The sequence below is a fragment of the Scyliorhinus torazame genome, chromosome 19, assembly GCF_047496885.1.
Source record: "Scyliorhinus torazame isolate Kashiwa2021f chromosome 19, sScyTor2.1, whole genome shotgun sequence".
Taxonomy (NCBI): Eukaryota; Metazoa; Chordata; class Chondrichthyes; order Carcharhiniformes; family Scyliorhinidae; genus Scyliorhinus; species Scyliorhinus torazame.
Genome location: NC_092725.1, coordinates 40,282,014 through 40,305,603, shown reverse-complemented (window position 1 = coordinate 40,305,603; position 23,590 = coordinate 40,282,014). Strand labels below are relative to the sequence as shown.

The 23,590-nt window shown below is 53.5% G+C and overlaps 1 protein-coding gene and 1 long non-coding RNA gene across 5 annotated transcripts in view; both read left to right on the top strand.

Moving 5' to 3' along the window:
- Positions 1-23,590, top strand: part of LOC140396095 (protein-methionine sulfoxide oxidase mical3a-like) — a 1,213,674-nt gene that overhangs the window by 624,107 nt on the left and 565,977 nt on the right. The gene's annotated exons all lie outside the window — the stretch shown is intronic.
- LOC140396096 (uncharacterized) overlaps positions 19,062-23,590 on the top strand; it is a 43,709-nt gene continuing 39,180 nt past the window's right edge. The window contains exons 1-2 of one of the 2 annotated variants that reach the window (XR_011936447.1): positions 19,062-19,106; positions 21,877-21,921. This is a non-coding gene — a long non-coding RNA (uncharacterized lncRNA). Of the gene's footprint in view, positions 19,107-21,876; positions 21,922-23,590 lie in introns of those variants that run through there. The other variant, XR_011936446.1, reaches the window with a different exon arrangement.

Genomic DNA, 23,590 nt, shown 5'->3' with positions numbered 1-23,590 from the left:
TCACACTGACCACTTGTCCACACTGACCCCTTGTCCACACTGACCCTTTGTCCACACTGACCCTTGTCCACACTGACCCCGTGTCCACACTGACCCCGTGTCCACCCTGACGCTTGTCCACACTGACCCTGTGTCTACATTGACCCTTTGTCCACACTGACCCTTGTCCACACTGACCCCTGTCCACACTGACCCCGTGTCCACACTGACCCCGTGTCCACACTGACCCCGTGTCCACACTGACCCCGTGTTCACACTGACCCCTTGTCCACACTGACCTCTTGTCCACACTGACCCTTGTCCACACTGACCCCGTGTCCACACTGACCCTTGTCCACACTGACCCCTGTCCCCACTGACCCCTTGTCCACACTGACGCTTGTCCACACTGACCCTGTGTCCACATTGACCCTGTGTCCACATTGACCCTGTGTCCACACTGACCCCTGTCCACAATGACCCGGTGTCCACACTGACCCCGTGTCCACACTGACCCCTGTCCACACTGACCCTTGTCCACATTGACCCCTTGTCCACACTGACCCGGCGCCCACACTGACCCTTGTCCACACTGACCCGGTGTCCACTGTACGTTGTCCATACTGACCCCTGTCCACACTGACCCGGTGTCCACACTGACCCTTGTCCACACTGACCCGGTGTCCACTGTACGTTGTCCACACTGACCCGGTGTCCACTGTCCGTTGTCCACACTGACCCCTGTCCACACTGACCCGGTGTCCACTGTCCATTGTCCACACTGACCCTTGTCCACACTGACCCTTGTCCACACTGACCCTTGTCCACATTGACCCCTTGTCCACACAGACCCGGTGTCCACTGTCCGTTGTCCACACTGACCCGGTGTCCACTGTCCGTTGTCCACACTGACCCCTGTCCACACTGACCCGGTGTCCACTGTACGTTGTCCACACTGACCGCTGTCCACACTGACCCGGTGTCCACTGTCCGTTTTCCACACTGACCCTTGTCCACACTGATCCAGTGTCCAGACTGAACCCGTGTCCACATTGACCCCTTGTCCACACTGACCCCTTGTCCACACTGACCCCTTGTCCACACTGTCCGTTGTCCACACTGACCCCGTGTCCACACTGACTCCGTGTCCACACTGACTGACCCCTTGTCCACACTGTCCGTTGTCCACACTGTCCGGTGTCCACACTGACCCCGTGTCCACACTGACCCCGTGTCCACACTGACCCGGTGTCCACTGTACGTTGTCCACACTGACCGCTGTCCACACTGACCCGGTGTCCACTGTCCGTTGTCCACACTGACCCTTGTCCACACTGATCCAGTGTCCAGTCTGACCCCGTGTCCACACTGACCCGGTGTCCACACTGACCCCTTGTCCACACTGACCACTTGTCCACACTGAACGTTGACCTCACTGACCCCGTGCCCACACTGACCCTGTGCCCACACTGACCCTGTGTCCACACTGACCCCTTGTCCACACTGACCCTGTGTCCACACTGACCCCGTGTCCACACTGACCCCTTGTCCACACTGACCCCGTGTCCACACTGACCCCGTGTCCACACTGACCCCGTGTTCACACTGACCCCTTGTCCACACTGACCACTTGTCCACACTGACCCCTTGTCCACACTGACCCCTTGTCCACACTGACCCTTTGTCCACACTGACCCTTGTCCACACTGACCCCGTGTCCACACTGACCCCGTGTCCACACTGACAACTTGTCCACCCTGACGCTTGTCCACACTGACCCTGTGTCTACATTGACCCTTTGTCCACACTGACCCTTGTCCACACTGACCCCTGTCCACACTGACCCCGTGTCCACACTGACCCCGTGTCCACACTGACCCCGTGTTCACACTGACCCTTTGTCCACACTGACCCCTTGTCCACACTGACCCTTGTCCACACTGACCCCGTGTCCACACTGACCCTTGTCCACACTGACCCCTGTCCCCACTGACCCCTTGTCCACACTGACGCTTGTCCACATTGACCCTGTGTCCACATTGACCCTGTGTCCACACTGACCACTGTCCACACTGACCCGGTGTCCACACTGACCCCGTGTCCACACTGACCCCTGTCCACACTGACCCTTGTCCACATTGACCCTTGTCCACACTGACCCGGTGTCCACACTGACCCTTGTCCACACTGACCCGGTGTCCACTGTACGTTGTCCATACTGACCCCTGTCCACACTGACCCGGTGTCCACTGTCCGTTGTCCACACTGACCCTTGTCCTCACTGACCCCTGTCCACACTGACCCTTGTCCACACTGACCCCGTGTCCACACTGACCCTTGTCCACACTGAGCCGGTGTCCACTGTACGTTGTCCACACTGACCCGGTGTCCACTGTCCGTTGTCCACACTGACCCCTGTCCACACTGACCCGGTGTCCACTGTACGTTGTCCACACTGACCCGGTGTCCACTGTCCGTTGTCCACACTGACCCCTGTCCACACTGACCCGGTGTCCACTGTCCGTTGTCCACACTGACCCTTGTCCACACTGACCCTTGTCCACACTGACCCCGTGTCCACACTGACCCTTGTCCACACTGAGCCGGTGTCCACTGTACGTTGTCCACACTGACCCGGTGTCCACTGTCCGTTGTCCACACTGACCCCTGTCCACACTGACCCGGTGTCCACTGTCCGTTGTCCACACTGACCCTTGTCCACACTGACCCTTGTCCACATTGACCCCTTGTCCACACTGACTCTGTGTCCACATTGACCCTGTGTCCACATTGACCCTGTGTCCACACTGACCACTGTCACTGACCCGGTGTCCACACTGACCCCGTGTCCACACTGACCCTTGTCCTCACTGACCCCTGTCCACACTGACCCTTGTCCACACTGACCCCGTGTCCACACTGACCCTTGTCCACACTGAGCCGGTGTCCACTGTACGTTGTCCACACTGACCCGGTGTCCACTGTCCGTTGTCCACACTGACCCCTGTCCACACTGACCCGGTGTCCACTGTACGTTGTCCACACTGACCGCTGTCCACACTGACCCGGTGTCCACTGTCTGTTGTCCACACTGACCCTTGTCCACACTGATCCAGTGTCCAGACTGGACCCGTGTCCACATTGACCTCTTGTCCACACTGACCCCTTGTCCACACTGACCCCTTGTCCACACTGTCCGTTGTCCACACTGACCCCGTGTCCACACTGACTCCGTGTCCACACTGACCCCTTGTCCACACTGTCTGTTGTCCACACTGTCCGGTGTCCACACTGACCCCGTGTCCACACTGACTCCGTGTCCACACTGATCCTTGTCCACACTGACCCCTTGTCCACACTGACCCCTGTCCACACTGGCCCCTTGTCCACACTGGCCCCTGTCCACACTGACCCCTGTCCACACTGACCCCTGTCCACACTGACCCCTGTCCACACTGACCCATTTACACACAAACCCCTGTCCACACTGACCCCTGTCCACACTGGCCCCTTGTCCACACTGGCCCCTGTCCACACTGACACTGTGTCCACACTGACCCCTGTCCACACTGATCCCTGTCCACACTGACCCATTTACACACTGACCTTGTCCACACTGACCCCGTGTCCACACTGACCCCGTGTCCACACTGACCCCTGTCCACACTGACCCCGTATGCACACTGACCCTGTGTCCACACTGACCCCGTGTCCACACTGACCCTGTGTCCACACTGACCCCGTGTCCACACTGACCCCTGTCCACACTGACCCCGTATCCACACTGACCCCGTATCCACACTGACCCCTGTCCACACTGACCCCGTGTCCACGCTGACCCCGTGTCCACACTGACCCCGTGTCCACACTGACCCATGTCCACACTGACCCCTGTCCACACTGACCCCGTGTCCACACTGACCCCTTTTCCACACTGACCCCTTGTCCACACTGACCCCTTGTCCACACTGACCCTTGACCTCACTGACCCCGTGCCCACACTGACCCTGTGCCCACACTGACCCTGTGTCCACACTGACCCTGTGTCCACACTGACCCTGTGTCTACACTGACCCCATGTCCACACTGACCCCGTGTCCACACTGACCCCGTGTCAACATTGACCCCGTGTCCACGCTGACCCCGTGTTCACACTGACCCCTTGTCCACACTGACCACTTGTCCACACTGACCCCATGTCCACACTGACCCCATGTTCACACTGACCCCTTGTCCACACTGACCCCTTGTCCACACTGACCACTTGTCCACACTGACCCCGTGTCCACACTGACCCCATGTTCACACTGACCCCTTGTCCACACTGACCCTTTGTCCACACTGACCCTTGTCCACACTGACCCCGTGTCCACACTGACCCTTTGTGCACACTGACCCTTGTCCACACTGACCCCTTGTCCACACTGACCCCTTGTCCACACTGACCCTTTGTCCACACTGACCCTTGTCCACACTGACCCCGTGTTCACACTGACCCCGTGTCCACACTGACACATTTCATACTGACCACTTGTCCACCCTGACGCTTGTCCACACTGACCCTGTGTCTACATTGACCCTTTGTCCACACTGACCCCTGTCCACACTGACCCCTGTCCACACTGACCCCGTGTCCACACTGACCCCGTGTCCACACTGACCCCTTGTCCACACTGACCCTGTGTCCACATTGACCCTGTGTCCACATTGACCCTGTGTCCACACTGACCCCTGTCCACACTGACCCCTGTCCACACTGACCCGGTGTACACACTGACCCCGTGTCCACACTGACCCTTGTCCACATTGACCCCTTGCCCACACTGACCCGGTGTCCACACTGACCCTTGTCCACACTGACCCGGTGTCCACTGTACGTTGTCCACACTGACCCCTGTCCACACTGACCCGGTGTCCACTGTCCGTTGTCCACACTGACCCTTGTCCACACTGACCCCTGTCCACACTAACCCTTGTCCACACTGACCCTTGTCCACACTGACCCGGTGTCCACTGTACGTTGTCCACACTGACCCGGTGTCCACTGTCCGTTGTCCACACTGACCCCTGTCCACACTGACCCGGTGTCCACTGTCCATTGTCCACACTGACCCTTGTCCACACTGACCCTTGTCCACACTGACCCTTGTCCACATTGACCCCTTGTCCACACTGACCTGGTGTCCACTGTCCGTTGTCCACACTGACCCGGTGTCCACTGTCCGTTGTCCACACTGACCCCTGTCCACACTGACCCGGTGTCCACTGTACGTTGTCCACACTGACCGCTGTCCACACTGACCCGGTGTCCACTGTCCGTTGTCCACACTGACCCTTGTCCACACTGATCCAGTGTCCAGACTGAACCCGTGTCCACATTGACCCCTTGTCCACACTGACCCCTTGTCCACACTGGCCCCTTGTCCACACTGTCCGTTGTCCACACTGACCCCGTGTCCACACTGACTCCGTGTCCACACTGACCCCTTGTCCACACTGTCCGTTGTCCACACTGTCCGGTGTCCACACTGACCCCGTGTCCACACTGACCCCGTGTCCACACTGACCCCGTGTCCACACTGATCCTTGTCCACACTGACCCCTTGTCCACACTGACCCCTGTCCACACTGGCCCCTTGTCCACACTGGCCCCTGTCCACACTGACCCCTGTCCACACTGACCCCTGTCCACACTGACCCCTGTCCACACTGACCCATTTACACACTGACCTTGTCACACACTGACCCCGTGTCCACACTGACCCTGTGTCCACACTGACTCCGTGTCCACACTGACTCCGTGTCCAACTGACCCCAATCCACACTGACCCCTTGTCCACACTAACCCTTTGTCCACACTGACCCCTTGTCCACACTGACCCCTTGTCCACACTGACCCCTTGTCCACACTGACCCCTGTCCACACTGACCCCGTGTCCAAACTGACCCCGTGCCCACACTGACCCTGTGCCCACACTGACCCCGTGTCCACACTGACCCCTTGTCCACACTGACCCCTTGTCCACACTGACCCTGTGTCCACACTGACCCCTTGTCCACACTGACCCTGTGTCCACATTGACCCCTTGTCCACACTGACCCCTTGTCCGCACTGACCCCTGGCCACACTGGCCCCTGTTCACGCTGAACCCTTGTCCACGCTGACCGATTGTTCACGCTGACCCCTTGTTCACGCTGACCCCTTGTTCACGCTGACCCCTTGTTCACACTGACCCCTGTCCACGCTGACCCCTGTCCACACTGACCCCTGTCCACACTGACCCCTGTCCACACTGACTTCTGTCCACAGTGACCCTGTGTACAGAGTGACCTCTGCCCTCACTGCTGCAGTCCTCCCTGACCGTGTTAACACTGCTCGCCGCTTGCCCTCTGACACAACCGTGTGGAGAATGAACCCAGGTGGGTTGTGGAGCCATTTCCCACTTGCACAAAATGTAAAGAACGACCCCGGACACTAGGGGAGCCATTTCCCAGTGACGTATAGTGTAGAGAACGACCCTGGACACTAGGGGAGCCATTTCCCAGTGACGTATAGTGTAGAGAACGACCCCGGACACTAGGGGAGCCATTTCCCAGTGACGTATAGTGTAGAGAACGACCCCGGACACTAGGGGAGCCATTTCCCAGTGAGGTATACTGTAGAGAATGTTCCCTGGATCTGGTGATGGATTTGATTCTGTGTCTTTATATTTTAGGATATTTTAGATCGTGAGACCCAAACCAGGAAGCCAGAGAAACAAGTGAGTTAGTCCTTCTGAGGGAGTAGTAACAAGTCTTACAACACCAGGTTAAAGTCCAACAGGTTTGTTTTGAATCACCTGACCCTTGTCCACACTGACCCCGTGTCCACACTGACCCTTGTCCGCACTGACCCCTGTCCACACTGACCCCGTGACCACACTGACCCCGTGTCCACACTGACCCCATGTACGCACTGACCCTGTGTACGCACTGACCCTGTGTACACACTGACCCCGTGTCCACACTGACCCCGTGTCCACACTGACCCCTTGTTCACGCTGACCCCTTGTTCACACTGACCCCTGTCCACGCTGACCCCTGTCCACACTGACCCCTGTCCACACTGACCCCTGTCCACACTGACTTCTGTCCACAGTGACCCTGTGTACAGAGTGACCTCTGCCCTCACTGCTGCAGTCCTCCCTGACCGTGTTAACACTGCTCGCCGCTTGCCCTCTGACACAACCGTGTAGAGAATGAACCCAGGTGGGTTGTGGAGCCATTTCCCACTTGCACAAAATGTAAAGAACGACCCCGGACACTAGGGGAGCCATTTCCCAGTGACGTATAGTGTAGAGAACGACCCCGGACACTAGGGGAGCCATTTTCCAGTGACGTATAGTGTAGAGAACGACCCCGGACACTAGGGGAGCCATTTCCCAGTGACGTATAGTGTAGAGAATGTTCCCAGGATCTGGTGATGGATTTGATTCTGTGTCTTTATATTTTAGGATATTTTAGATCGAGAGACCCAAACCAGGAAGCCAGAGAAACAAGTGAGTTAGTCCTTCTGAGAGAGTAGTAACAAGTCTTACAACACCAGGTTAAAGTCCAACAGGTTTGTTTCAAATCACCTGACCCTTGTCCACACGTGCCCCGTGTACACACTGACACCTGTCCTAACTGACCCTTTGTACAAACTGACCCCTGTCCACACTGGCCCTGTGTACAGTGTGATGCTTGTCGACACTAACCATTCTCCACATTGAACCAAAGTACAGAGTGCCCACTGTAGAAAGTGACCCCTGTGTACACTTGTTATATTCTGTGTTGTGACCGTGGTAATGATGTACACAGAACATGGGATTCTTCAACTAACAAACATGTGAAAAGATCCCTAAAGAACTATAATACAGCGGATGGCTACTAAATATTTTCAGTGAATTCTCCTGGAGCTACTCTAAGTGCAACCATCCTCTTGTACGACTTACTTCCAACACGCGGATGTCTCAAGATGCATGGCAGATCTCCACAGAGTGACCCTTGTCCTCAGTGACCCTGTGTACAGAGTGACCCTGTCTACAGTGACCTTGTGTACAGAATGTCCCGTGTCCACAGTTACTCTGTGTACAGAGTGACCCCTGTCCACACTGACCCTGTGTCCAGAGTGTCCCGTGTCCACAGTGACCCTGTGTACAGAGTGACCCCTGTCCACACTGACCCTGTGTACAGAGTGACCCCTGTCCACATTGACCCTGTGTACAGGGTGTTCCGTGTCCACACTCCCACAGAGCGCCCCCCGCCCACAGAGTGACTGCATGTAGATCAGGTGAGTTAAATTAGTCACAGTACAATTGAGGAGGAATTTATGGTGTATACGGGATGGTTTTCTGGACCAATACGTTGAGGAACCAACAAGGGAACCGGCCATCTCGGGCTGGGTGTTGTGCAATGAGAAAGGATTAGTTGGGAATCTAATTGTGAGAGAACCCTTGGGGATGAGTGACCATAATATGGTAGAATTCTTTAACATGGTGAATAGTGAGTTAGTTGATGCTGAGACCAAGGTTGTGAACCTCAATAAAGGTAACTATGATGGTACGAGGCATGAATTAGCTATTACGGACTGGGAAACATGACTGAAAGGAAGGACAGCAGGCAGGCATTCAAGGAATGAATAGGTGAATTCCAAAAGTTATTTCTTCTCATTTGGCGCAAGAGTAGAAAGGGAACTGAGAACAAACCATGGCTACAAGGGAAATTAGAGATAATATTAGATTCAAAGAAGATGCATACAAATTCGCAAGAAAAATCAATAGACCTAAGGATTGGGAACAGTTTAAAATTCAGCAAAGACAGGCCAAGGGATTGATTAAGGAGGGGAAAATACAATTTGCAATTAAACTAGCAGGGAACATAAACACTGACTGTTAAAGCTTATGTAGGTATAAAGAGAAAAAAAATTATAAAACTGAATGTCGGCCCCTTTGAGTCAGAAACGGGGGAATTCAGAACAGGGAACAAGAAATGGCTGAGGAACTAAATTTGTACTTTACTTCTGTCTTCACAAAGGAAGACATGAATAATGTAATGGAAGTTCTGAGAAACACAAGTCTTAGTGAGGAGCTGAAGGAAATGAGTATCAGTAAAGAAATGGTTTTAGGGAAATTAATGGGATGAAGGCGAACAAATCTCCAGGGCCAGATAATCTTCATCCCAGAGTACTTAAGGAAATGGTCCTAGAAATAGTAGATCCACTGGTGGTCATTTTCCAAAATTCTCTCGACTCTGGAATGGACAGAAAGGAGAGCAGCAAACGTAACCCCACTATTCACAATGGGAGTTAGAGAGAAAACAGGGAACCTAACAGGAATCGAGTGAGGTTAACATTGGTAGTAGGGAAGTTACCAGTCATTTATCAAGGATTTCATTTGGAAAGCAGTGGTGTAAGCAGACAAAGTCAGCATGGATTGACGAAAGGAAAATCATGCTTGACAAATCTACAAGAATTCTTTGAAGATGCACCTTGTAAAGTTGACCAGGGAGAACCATTGGATATGGTTTATATGGTTTAGAAATGACTTGGATGAGGAAGTGGAAGGGTTAGTTAGTAAGTTTGCCGATTACACGAAGGTTGGGGAAGTTGTTGATAGTGTCGAGGGCTTCTGCAGGTTACAACAGGACATTGACAGGATGCAGAGCTGGGCTGAGAAGTGGCAGACGGAGTTCAACATAGATAAATGTGAAGTGATTCATTTTGGAAGGTCAAATTTGAATGCTGAATACAGGGTTAAAGGCAGAATTCTTGGAAGTGTGGAGGAACGGAGGGATCTTTGGGTCCACGGACATAGATCCCTCAAAGTTGCCACCTAGATTGATAGGCTTGTTAAGAAGGCGTGTTGGCTTTCATTAACGGGGATTGAGTTTAAAAGCCGTGAGGTTTTGCTGCAACTTTATAAACCCCTGGTTAGACCACACTTGGAATATTGTGTCCAGTTCTGGTCGCCTCATTATAGGAAGAATGTGGATACTTTGGAGAGGGTGCAGAGGAGATTTCCCAGGATGCTGCCTGGACTGGAGGGCATGTCTTATGAAGAAAGGTTGAGGGAGCTAGGGCTTTTTCACTGGAGCGAAGAAGGAAGAGAGGTGACTTGATAGAGGTGTACAAGGTGATGAGAGGCATGGATAGAGTGGATAGCCAGAGACATTTCCCCAGGGTGGAAATGGCTGTCATTAGGGGACATAATTTTAAGGTGATTGGAGGAAGGTATAAGGGAGATGTCAGAGGTAGGTTCTTTATTCAGAGAGTGGTGGGTGTGTGGAATGCACTGCCAGAGGAGGTGGTGGAGTCTGAGTTGTTAGGGATGACTCTTAAATGACTCTTGGACAGCAGTAATTTGAAGGGGTGTAGGTTAGGTTAATCTTAGATTAGGATAAATGGTCAGCACAACATTGTGGGCCGAAGGGCCTGTACTGTGCTGTCCTGTTCCATGTTCTATGGTTTATTTAGACTTTAAGAAAACTTTTGACAAGGCCTTACATAGCAGATTACAATGTAAAGTTAAAGCACATGGGATTACGGGTTGTGTCTTGTGTTATGGGCGAGGTGTTTTCAAAACCCCAAAATGTATCATGGAGTTCAACTAACCTCCCCCTTTAATGGATTGTTGCTTTAGAAGCACACGGCTTGTTCCCCAGGTATGGTATTACAATTATGGACACGTGGGTTTTAAAACAAAATAATGTTTATTCCATGAACTCAAATTAGCCTATTAAATAAACATTGGATCTTTTAACACCCCTTACTTCAAAGATAACCCCGAAAATAATGCAACACTAAATAATCCCTCAAAATGTTCCTTCAAACATCCAAAAGGCTTCGAACCTTCAAAACAGTAACACACCAGGTCACAGAATATATATATTTTCTGTTTGATGTCAGAGATATATCAGCTTGGTTGACTTCAGCTCCAGCACCTTACTTTTCTTCCTGCAGCTCTCTGGAAACACACAGACACACACAAGCTGCTTTTTCAAACTGAAACCAAAAGCAGAAGTGAGCCAGGCTCCCCCCAACCTCTGACATCACTTCAGTAATATGATCATCTCCATTCCTTAAAGGTACATTGCTTAAACGTCCATTTCTTAAAGGTACTCTCACATGACACTTGAGATGGATGGAAAGCTGGTTAGCAGACAGGAAGCAAAAAGTTGGAAAAAATAGGTCCTTTTCTGATTGGCATGCAGTGACTAGTGGGGTACTGCAGGGATCTGTGAGGACCCCAACTGTTCACATTATATATTAATGATTTGTGCGAGGGAACAAAATGTGTTATTTCCAAATTTGCAGATGATACAAAGTTGGGTGGGAGGGTGAGCTGTGAGGAGGATGCAGAGATATTTCAGAGGAATTTGGACAGTCTGAGTGAGTGGCCACATGTATGGCAGACGCAGTATAATGTGAATAAATGTGAGGTTATCCACTTCGGTAGCAAAAATAGCAAGGCAGATTATTATTTGAATGGGTGTAAATTGAGAGAGGTGGATACTCAGAGAGACCTTGGTGTCCTTGTGCATCAGTCGCTGAAAGTAAGTGCGCAGGTACAGCAGGCAGTAAAGAAAGCAAATGGTATGTTGGCCTTCATAGTGAGAGGATTTGAGTACAGGAATACAGATGTTTTACTGAAATTACTGAAAAACTACTGTGCAGTTTTGGTGTCCTTACCTGAGGAAGGATGTTCTTGTTCTGGAGGGAATGCGGCGAAGGTTTACCAGGTAGGTTCATGGGATGGTGGGACTGTCACATGAAGAGAGACTAAGTCGGTTAGGATTGTATTCATTGGAGTTTTGAAGAATGAGTTGGGATCTCATTGAAACTTACAAAATTCCATCGGGATTAGACAGGGTAGATTCAGAAAGAATGTTTCCGATGGTGGAGGAGTCCAGAGCTAGGGGTCATAGTTTGAGGATAAGGGAAGGTTTACACCTTTTAGGACTGAGGTGGGGAGAAATTCCTTCACCCAGAGAGTGGTGAATCTGTGGAATTCACTCCCACAGAAAGTGGTCGAGGGCAAAGTGTTGTGTCATTTCAATCAGGGACGGGGTAGAGCTCTCGGGGCTAAAGGCATATGGGGGGGTAGGTGGGATCAGAGTATTGCACTTGATGATCAGCCAGGATCATAGTGAATGGTGGAGCAGGCTCGATTCCCTATTTATTTATCTATGTACATAGAACGATACTGAGGGGCTGGAGAGCCGTTTCCCTGTTACACCCCCAGTGCAGAGAACAATCCCAGTTTTGTGATGGATTTGTTTTTGTGTTTTTCTATTTCAGGCCCAATTTGTAACTCAACTTCACACTAGGATTCCAGAAATACAAGTGAGTTAGTCAATTATATAGATAGAGAGTGATCCCTGTCCACCTTGACCCTGTGTACCGAGTGACCCCTGTCCACACTGACCCTGTGTACAGAGTGATCCCTGTCCACACTGACCCTGTGTACCGAGTGACCCCTGTCCACACTGACTCTGTGTACAGAGTGACACCTGTCCACACTGACCCTCTGTACAGAGTGACCCCTGTCCACACTGACCCTGTGTACAGAGTGACCCCTGTCCACCCTGACCCTGTGTACAGAGTGACCCCTGTCCACCCTGACCCTGTGTACAGAGTGATGCCTGTCCACCCTGACCCTGTGTACAGAGTGACCCCTGTCCACCCTGACCCTGTGTACAGAGTGATCCCTGTCCACACTGACCCTGTGTACAGAGTGACCCTTGTCCACACTGACCCTGTGTACAGAGTGACCCCTGTCCACACTGACCCTGTGTACAGAGTGACCCCTGTCCACACTGACCCTGTGTACAGAGTGACCCCTGTCCACACTGACCCTGTGTACAGAGTGACCCCTGTCCACACTGACCCTGTGTACAGAGTGACCCCTGTCCACACTGACCCTGTGTACAGAGTGACCCCTGTCCACACTGACCCTGTGTACAGAGTGATCCCTGTCCACACCGACCTTGTGTAGAGAGTGACCCCTGTCAACACTGACCCTGTGTAGAGAGTGACCCCTGTCCACACTGACCCTGTGTAGAGAGTGACCCCTGTCCACACTGACCCTGTGTACAGAGTGATCCCTGACCACCCTTACCCTGTGTACAGAGTGACCCCTGTCCACACTAACCCTGTGTACAGAGTTACCCCTGTCCACCCTGACCCTGTGTACAGAGTGACCCCTGTCCACCCTGACCCTGTGTACAGAGTGACCCCTGTCCACACTGACCCTGTGTACATAGTGACCCCTGTCCACACTGACCCTGTGTACAGAGTGACCCCTGTCCACACTGACCCTGTGTACAGAGTGACCTCTGTCCACACTGACCCTGTGTACAGAGTGGCCCTTGTCCACACTGACCCTGTGTACAGAGTGACCCCTGTCCACACTGACCCTGTGTACAGAGTGACCCCTGTCCACACTGACCCTGTGTACAGAGTGACCCCTATCCACACTGACCCTGTGTACAGAATGACCCCTGTCCACACTGACCCTGTGTACAGAGTGATCCCTGTCCACACCGACCTTGTGTACAGAGTGACCCCTGTCCACATTGACCCTGTGTACAGAGTGACCCCTGTCCACACTGACCCTGTGTAGAGAGTGACCCCTGTCCACACTGACCCTGCGTACAGAGTGATCCCTGACCACCCTGACCTGTGTACAGAGTGACCCCTGTCCACACTAACCCTGTGTACAGAGTTATCCCTGTCCACCCTGACCCTGTGTACAGAGTGACCCCAGTCCACCCTGACCCTGCGTACAGAGTGACCCCTGTCCACACTGACCCTGTGTACATAGTGACCCCTGTCCACACTGACCCTGTGTACAGAGTGACCCCTGTCCACACTGACCCTGTGTACAGAGTGACCCCTGTCCACACTGACTCTGTGTACAGAGTGACCCCTGTCCACACTGACCCTGTGTACAGAGTGATCCCTGTCCACCCTGACCCTGTGTACAGAGTGACCCCTGTCCACCCTGACCCTGTGTACAGAGTGACCCCAGTCCACACTGACCCTGTGTACAGTGTGACCCCAGTCCACACTGACCCGGTGTACAGAGTGACCCCTGTCCACACTCACCCTGTGTACAGCGTGACCCCTGTCTACACTGACCACATGTACAGAGTGACCCCAGTCAACACTGACCCTGTGTACACAGTGACCCCTGTCCACACTGACCGTGTGTACAGAGTGACCCCTGTCCACACTGACCCTGTGTTTCGAGTGACCCCTGTCCACACTGACCCTACGTACAGAGTGACCCCTGTCCACACTGACCCTGTTGTCTCTGACCCTTTTTACTGAGTGTCCCCTTTGCTCTCTAATACCATCTTAATTGGGCAGCACGGCAGCATTGTTGTTAGCACAATTGCTTCACAGCTCCGGGGTCCCAGGTTTGATTCCGGCTTGGGTCACTGTCTGTGTGGAGTCTGCACATCCTCCCCGTATGTGCGTGGGTTTCCTCCGGGTGCTCCGGTTTCCTCCCACAGTCCAAAGATGTGCAGGTTAGGTGGATTGGCCATGATAAATTGCCCTTAGTGTCCAAAATTGCCCTTAGTGTTGGGTGGGGTTACTGGGTTATGGGGATAGAGTGGAGGTGTGGGCTTAGGTCGGGTGCTCTTTCCAAGAGCCGGTGCAGACTCGATGGGCCGAATGGCCTCCTTCTGCACTGTAAATTCTATGATTCTATCATTCTGACCCTACAATGACGTTTGTCACATGCGTACTGTCGAAAATATAACGCAGCCTTGCCCGGGGGATTGAATTGACGTTGCTCACAAGTTAGGAAATAATCCCGTGAAGCTCAGGAAACCATTCCCCAGTTACACCCAGTGTAGAGAATGATCCAGATACCTGGGGGAGCCATTTCCCACTTACAACCAGTGTAGAGAATGATCCAGTTACCTGGGGGAGCCATTCCCCAGTTACACCCAGTGTAGAGAATGATCCAGTTACCTGGGGGAGCCATTTCCCAGTTACACCCAGTGTAGAGAATGATCCAGATACCTGGGGGAGCCATTTCCCAGTTACACCCAGTGTAGAGAATGATCCAGATACCTGGGGGAGCCATTTCCCAGTTACACCCAGTGTAGAGAATGATCCAGTTACCTGGGGGAGCCATTTCCCAGTTACACCCAGTGTAGAGAATGATCCAGATACCTGGGGGAGTTATTTCCCAGTTACAACCAGTGCAGAGAATGATCCAGTTACCTGGGAGAGCCATTCCCAGTTACACCCAGTGTAGAGAATGATCCTGATACCTGGGGGAGCCATTTCCCAGTTACACCCAGTGTAGAGAATGGTCCAGATACCTGGGGGAGCCGTTTCCCAGTTACACCCAGTGTAGAGAGGGATCCCGGGTTCCTGGGGCAGCCATTTCCCAGTTACACCCAGTGTAGAGAATGATCCCCGGTACCCGGGGGAGCCATTTCCCAGTTACACCCAGTGTAGAGAATGACCCCGTGTACCTGGGGGAGCCATTTCCCAGTTACACCCAGTGTAGAGAATGATCCCGTGTACCTGGGGGAGCATTTCCCAGTTACACAAATTGTACACAACGGTCCTAGGGATCTGGTGATGGATTTGATTCTGTGTCTTTATATTTTAGGATATTTTAGGACGTGAGACACAAACCAAGAAGCCAAAGAAACGAGTGAGTTTGTCCTTCTGAAAAGAGAGAGGAAATAACACTGACCCTGTGTACAGAGTGACCCCTGTCCACACTGACTCTGTGTACAGAGTGACCCCTGTCCACACTGACCCTGTGTACAGAGTGACCCCTGTCCACACTGGCCCTGTGTACAGAGTGACCCCTGTCCACACTGGCCCTGTGTACAGACTGACCCCTGTCCACACTGACCCTGTGTACAGACTGACCCCTGTCCACACTGACCCTGTGTACAGAGTGACACCTGTCCACACTGACCCTCTGTACAGAGTGACCCCTGTCCACACTGACCCTGTGTACAGAGTGACCCCTGTCCACCCTGACCCTGTGTACAGAGTGACCCCTGTCCACCCTGACCCTGTGTACAGAGTGATGCCTGTCCACCCTGACCCTGTGTACAGAGTGACCCCTGTCCACCCTGACCCTGTGTACAGAGTGATCCCTGTCCACACTGACCCTGTGTACAGAGTGACCCTTGTCCACACTGACCCTGTGTACAGAGTGACCCCTGTCCACACTGACCCTGTGTACAGAGTGACCCCTGTCCACACTGACCCTGTGTACAGAGTGACCCCTGTCCACACTGACCCTGTGTACAGAGTGACCCCTGTCCACACTGACCCTGTGTACAGAGTGACCCCTGTCCACACTGACCCTGTGTACAGAGTGACCCCTGTCCACACTGACCCTGTGTACAGAGTGATCCCTGTCCACACCGACCTTGTGTAGAGAGTGACCCCTGTCAACACTGACCCTGTGTAGAGAGTGACCCCTGTCCACACTGACCCTGTGTAGAGAGTGACCCCTGTCCACACTGACCCTGTGTACAGAGTGATCCCTGACCACCCTTACCCTGTGTACAGAGTGACCCCTGTCCACACTAACCCTGTGTACAGAGTTACCCCTGTCCACCCTGACCCTGTGTACAGAGTGACCCCTGTCCACCCTGACCCTGTGTACAGAGTGACCCCTGTCCACACTGACCCTGTGTACATAGTGACCCCTGTCCACACTGACCCTGTGTACAGAGTGACCCCTGTCCACACTGACCCTGTGTACAGAGTGACCTCTGTCCACACTGACCCTGTGTACAGAGTGGCCCTTGTCCACACTGACCCTGTGTACAGAGTGACCCCTGTCCACACTGACCCTGTGTACAGAGTGACCCCTGTCCACACTGACCCTGTGTACAGAGTGACCCCTATCCACACTGACCCTGTGTACAGAATGACCCCTGTCCACACTGACCCTGTGTACAGAGTGATCCCTGTCCACACCGACCTTGTGTACAGAGTGACCCCTGTCCACATTGACCCTGTGTACAGAGTGACCCCTGTCCACACTGACCCTGTGTAGAGAGTGACCCCTGTCCACACTGACCCTGCGTACAGAGTGATCCCTGACCACCCTGACCTGTGTACAGAGTGACCCCTGTCCACACTAACCCTGTGTACAGAGTTATCCCTGTCCACCCTGACCCTGTGTACAGAGTGACCCCAGTCCACCCTGACCCTGCGTACAGAGTGACCCCTGTCCACACTGACCCTGTGTACATAGTGACCCCTGTCCACACTGACCCTGTGTACAGAGTGACCCCTGTCCACACTGACCCTGTGTACAGAGTGACCCCTGTCCACACTGACTCTGTGTACAGAGTGACCCCTGTCCACACTGACCCTGTGTACAGAGTGATCCCTGTCCACCCTGACCCTGTGTACAGAGTGACCCCTGTCCACCCTGACCCTGTGTACAGAGTGACCCCAGTCCACACTGACCCTGTGTACAGTGTGACCCCAGTCCACACTGACCCGGTGTACAGAGTGACCCCTGTCCACACTCACCCTGTGTACAGCGTGACCCCTGTCTACACTGACCACATGTACAGAGTGACCCCAGTCAACACTGACCCTGTGTACACAGTGACCCCTGTCCACACTGACCGTGTGTACAGAGTGACCCCTGTCCACACTGACCCTGTGTTTCGAGTGACCCCTGTCCACACTGACCCTACGTACAGAGTGACCCCTGTCCACACTGACCCTGTTGTCTCTGACCCTTTTTACTGAGTGTCCCCTTTGCTCTCTAATACCATCTTAATTGGGCAGCACGGCAGCATTGTTGTTAGCACAATTGCTTCACAGCTCCGGGGTCCCAGGTTTGATTCCGGCTTGGGTCACTGTCTGTGTGGAGTCTGCACATCCTCCCCGTATGTGCGTGGGTTTCCTCCGGGTGCTCCGGTTTCCTCCCACAGTCCAAAGATGTGCAGGTTAGGTGGATTGGCCATGATAAATTGCCCTTAGTGTCCAAAATTGCCCTTAGTGTTGGGTGGGGTTACTGGGTTATGGGGATAGAGTGGAGGTGTGGGCTTAGGTCGGGTGCTCTTTCCAAGAGCCGGTGCAGACTCGATGGGCCGAATGGCCTCCTTCTGCACTGTAAATTCTATGATTCTATCATTCTGACCCTACAATGACGTTTGTCACATGCGTACTGTCGAAAATATAACGCAGCCTTGCCCGGGGGATTGAATTGACGTTGCTCACAAGTTAGGAAATAATCCCGTGAAGCTCAGGAAACCATTCCCCAGTTACACCCAGTGTAGAGAATGATCCAGATACCTGGGGGAGCCATTTCCCACTTACAACCAGTGTAGAGAATGATCCAGTTACCTGGGGGAGCCATTCCCCAGTTACACCCAGTGTAGAGAATGATCCAGTTACCTGGGGGAGCCATTTCCCAGTTACACCCAGTGTAGAGAATGATCCAGATACCTGGGGGAGCCATTTCCCAGTTACACCCAGTGTAGAGAATGATCCAGATACCTGGGGGAGCCATTTCCCAGTTACACCCAGTGTAGAGAATGATCCAGTTACCTGGGGGAGCCATTTCCCAGTTACACCCAGTGTAGAGAATGATCCAGATACCTGGGGGAGTTATTTCCCAGTTACAACCAGTGCAGAGAATGATCCAGTTACCTGGGAGAGCCATTCCCAGTTACACCCAGTGTAGAGAATGATCCTGATACCTGGGGGAGCCATTTCCCAGTTACACCCAGTGTAGAGAATGGTCCAGATACCTGGGGGAGCCGTTTCCCAGTTACACCCAGTGTAGAGAGGGATCCCGGGTTCCTGGGGCAGCCATTTCCCAGTTACACCCAGTGTAGAGAATGATCCCCGGTACCCGGGGGAGCCATTTCCCAGTTACACCCAGTGTAGAGAATGACCCCGTGTACCTGGGGGAGCCATTTCCCAGTTACACCCAGTGTAGAGAATGATCCCGTGTACCTGGGGGAGCATTTCCCAGTTACACAAATTGTACACAACGGTCCTAGGGATCTGGTGATGGATTTGATTCTGTGTCTTTATATTTTAGGATATTTTAGGACGTGAGACACAAACCAAGAAGCCAAAGAAACGAGTGAGTTTGTCCTTCTGAAAAGAGAGAGGAAATAACACTGACCCTGTGTACAGAGTGACCCCTGTCCACACTGACTCTGTGTACAGAGTGACCCCTGTCCACACTGACCCTGTGTACAGAGTGACCCCTGTCCACACTGGCCCTGTGTACAGAGTGACCCCTGTCCACACTGGCCCTGTGTACAGACTGACCCCTGTCCACACTGACCCTGTGTACAGACTGACCCCTGTCCACACTGACCCTGTGTACAGAGTGACTCCTGTCCACACTGACCCTGTGTGCAGAGTGACCTCTGTCCACACTGACCTTGTGTACAGAGTGACCCCTGTCCTCACTGACACTGTGTAAACTGTGACTCCTGTCCACACTGACCCTGTGCACAGAGTGACCCCTATCGACACTGACCCTGTGTACAGAGTGACCACTGTCCACACTGACCCTGTGTACAGAGTGACCCCTGTCCACACTGACCCTGTGTACAGAGTGACCCCTGTCCACACTGACCCTGTGTACAGAGTGACCTCTGTCCACACTGACCCTGTGTACAGTGTGACGCCTGTTCACACTGACCCTGTGTACAGAGTGACCCCTGTCCACACTGACCCTGTGTACACCGTGGCCCCTGTCCACACTGACCCTGTGTACAGAGTGACCCCTGTCCACACTGACCCTGTGTACACCGTGGCCCCTGTCCACACTGACCCTGTGTACAGAGTGACCCCTGTCCACACTGGCCCTGTGTACAGAGTGACCCCTGTCCACACTGACCCTGTGTACAGAGTGACCCCTGTCCACACTGGCCCTGTGTACAGAGTGACCCCTGTCCACACTGGCCCTGTGTACAGAGTGACCCCTGTCCACACTGACCCTGTGTACACAGTGACCCCTGTCCACACTGACCCTGTGTACAGAGGACCCTGTCCACAGTGACCCTGTGTACAGAGTGACCCCTGTCCACACTGACCCTGTGTACAGAGGACCCTGTCCACAGTAACCCTGTGTACAGAGTGACCCCTGTCCACACTGACCCTGTGTACAGAGTGACCCCTGTCCACACTGACCCTGTGTACAGAGTGACACCTGTCCACACTGGTCCTGTGTACATAGTGACCCCTGTCCACACTGACCCTGTGTACAGAGGACCCGGTCCACAGTGACCCTGTGTACAGAGTGACCCCTGTCCACACTGACCCTGTGTACAGAGTGACCCCTGTCCACACTGACCCTGTGAACAGAGTGACTCCTGTCAACACTGACCCTGTGTACAGAGTGACCCCTGTCCACACTGACCCTGTGTGCAGAGTGACCCCGGTCCACACGGACCCTGTGTACAGAGTGACCCCTGTCCACACTGACCCTGTGTACAGACTGACCCCTGTCCACACTGACCCTGTGTACAGAGTGACTCCTGTCCACACTGACCCTGTGTGCAGAGTGACCTCTGTCCACACTGACCTTGTGTACAGAGTGACCCCTGTCCTCACTGACACTGTGTAAACAGTGACTCCTGTCCACACTGACCCTGTGCACAGAGTGACCCCTATCGACACTGACCCTGTGTACAGAGTGACCACTGTCCACACTGACCCTGTGTACAGAGTGACCCCTGTCCACACTGACCCTGTGTACAGAGTGACCCCTGTCCACACTGACCCTGTGTACAGAGTGACCTCTGTCCACACTGACCCTGTGTACAGTGTGACGCCTGTTCATACTGACCCTGTGTACAGAGTGACCCCTGTCCACACTGACCCTGTGTACTGAGTGACCCCTGTCCACACTGACCCTGTGTAGAGAGTGACCGCTGCCCACACAGACCCTGTGTACAGAGTGACCCCTGTCCACACGGACCCTGTGTACAGAGTGACCCCTGTCCACACTGACCCTGTGTACAGACTGACCCCTGTCCACACTGACCCTATGTACAGAGTGACCCCTGTCCACACTGGCCCTGTGTACAGAGTGACCCCTGTCCACACTGACCCTGTGCACAGAGTGACACCTGTCCACACTGACCCTGTGTACAGAGTGACCCCTGTCCACACTGACCCTGTGTACAGAGTGACCCCTGTCCACACTGACCCTGTGTACAGAGTGACCCCTGTCCACACTGAACCTGTGTACAGAGTGACCCCTGTCCACACTGACCCTGTGTACAGAGTGACCCCTGTCCACACTGACCCTGTGTACAGAGTGACACCTGTCCACACTGACCCTGAGTTAAGAGTGACCCCTGTCCACACTGACCCTGTGTACAGAGTGACCCCTGTCCACACTGACACTGTGTACAGAGTGACCCCTGTCCACACTGAGCCTGTGTAACGAGTGACCCCTGTCCAAACTGACCCTGTGTACAGAGTGACCCCTGTCAACACTGACCCTGAGTTAAGAGTGACCACTGTCCACACTGACCCTGTGTACAGAGTGACCCCTGTCCACACTGACCCCGTGTACAGAGTGACCCCTGTGCACACTGACCCCGTGTACCTATTGGCCCTTGTCCACACTCCCCAGCCCTCTTTCATTGTGTTTACTGTCTGTTCCTGTTTGAACTCTGACACCCTGTTAACTTTGACTGTGTGGTGACCTTTACTAAAGTACATCAGGTTTGAGTCCAAAATCTGACCCACACTTGATCCATGGCATTCAGTTGGCCTAACACACAGTAGTGATGATCCCAGGAACGTCGGGGAGCCATTTCACTTATACACATCGCAGAGAACGATCCCAGCAATTCTGATTGAATTGTTTTTATATTTTTCTATTTTAGGACAAATATACATCTCAGCTGCAGACCAGGTTCCCAGTGAAAGAAGTGAGTTAATCGAACGTGTAGAGAGTGTAGGTACCGTACAGACCCTGAATACACAGTGACCCCTGTCCACTCTGAGCCCATATACAGAGTGACCCCTGTCCACACTGAGCTCATATACAGAGTGACCCTTGTCCACACTGACCCTATGTAACGAGTGACCGCTGTCCATGCTGACCCTGTGTACAGAGTGACCACTGTCCACACTGACCCTATGTACAGAGTAACCCCTGTCCACACTGACCCTGTATACAGAGTGACCCCTGTCCACACTGACCCTGTGTACAGAGTGACCCCTGTCCACACTGACCCCGTGTACAGAGTGACCCCTGTCCACACTGACCCTGTGTACAGAGTGATCCCTGTCCACACTGACCCTGTGTACAGAGTGACCCCTGTCCTCACTGACTCTGTGTACACCGTGACCACTGTCCACACTGACCCTGTGTACAGAGTGATCCCTGTCCACACTGACCCCGTGTACAGAGTGACCCCTGTCCACACTGACCCTGTGTACAGAGGACCCGGTCCACAGTGACCCTGTGTACAGAGTGACCCCTGTCCACACTGACCCTGTGTACAGAGTGACCCCTGTCCACACTGACCCTGTGAACAGAGTGACTCCTGTCAACACTGACCCTGTGTACAGAGTGACCCCTGTCCACACTGACCCTGTGTGCAGAGTGACCCCGGTCCACACGGACCCTGTGTACAGAGTGACCCCTGTCCACACTGACCCTGTGTACAGACTGACCCCTGTCCACACTGACCCTGTGTACAGAGTGACTCCTGTCCACACTGACCCTGTGTGCAGAGTGACCTCTGTCCACACTGACCTTGTGTACAGAGTGACCCCTGTCCTCACTGACACTGTGTAAACAGTGACTCCTGTCCACACTGACCCTGTGCACAGAGTGACCCCTATCGACACTGACCCTGTGTACAGAGTGACCACTGTCCACACTGACCCTGTGTACAGAGTGACCCCTGTCCACACTGACCCTGTGTACAGAGTGACCCCTGTCCACACTGACCCTGTGTACAGAGTGACCTCTGTCCACACTGACCCTGTGTACAGTGTGACGCCTGTTCATACTGACCCTGTGTACAGAGTGACCCCTGTCCACACTGACCCTGTGTACTGAGTGACCCCTGTCCACACTGACCCTGTGTAGAGAGTGACCGCTGCCCACACAGACCCTGTGTACAGAGTGACCCCTGTCCACACGGACCCTGTGTACAGAGTGACCCCTGTCCACACTGACCCTGTGTACAGACTGACCCCTGTCCACACTGACCCTATGTACAGAGTGACCCCTGTCCACACTGGCCCTGTGTACAGAGTGACCCCTGTCCACACTGACCCTGTGCACAGAGTGACACCTGTCCACACTGACCCTGTGTACAGAGTGACCCCTGTCCACACTGACCCTGTGTACAGAGTGACCCCTGTCCACACTGACCCTGTGTACAGAGTGACCCCTGTCCACACTGAACCTGTGTACAGAGTGACCCCTGTCCACACTGACCCTGTGTACAGAGTGACCCCTGTCCACACTGACCCTGTGTACAGAGTGACACCTGTCCACACTGACCCTGAGTTAAGAGTGACCCCTGTCCACACTGACCCTGTGTACAGAGTGACCCCTGTCCACACTGACACTGTGTACAG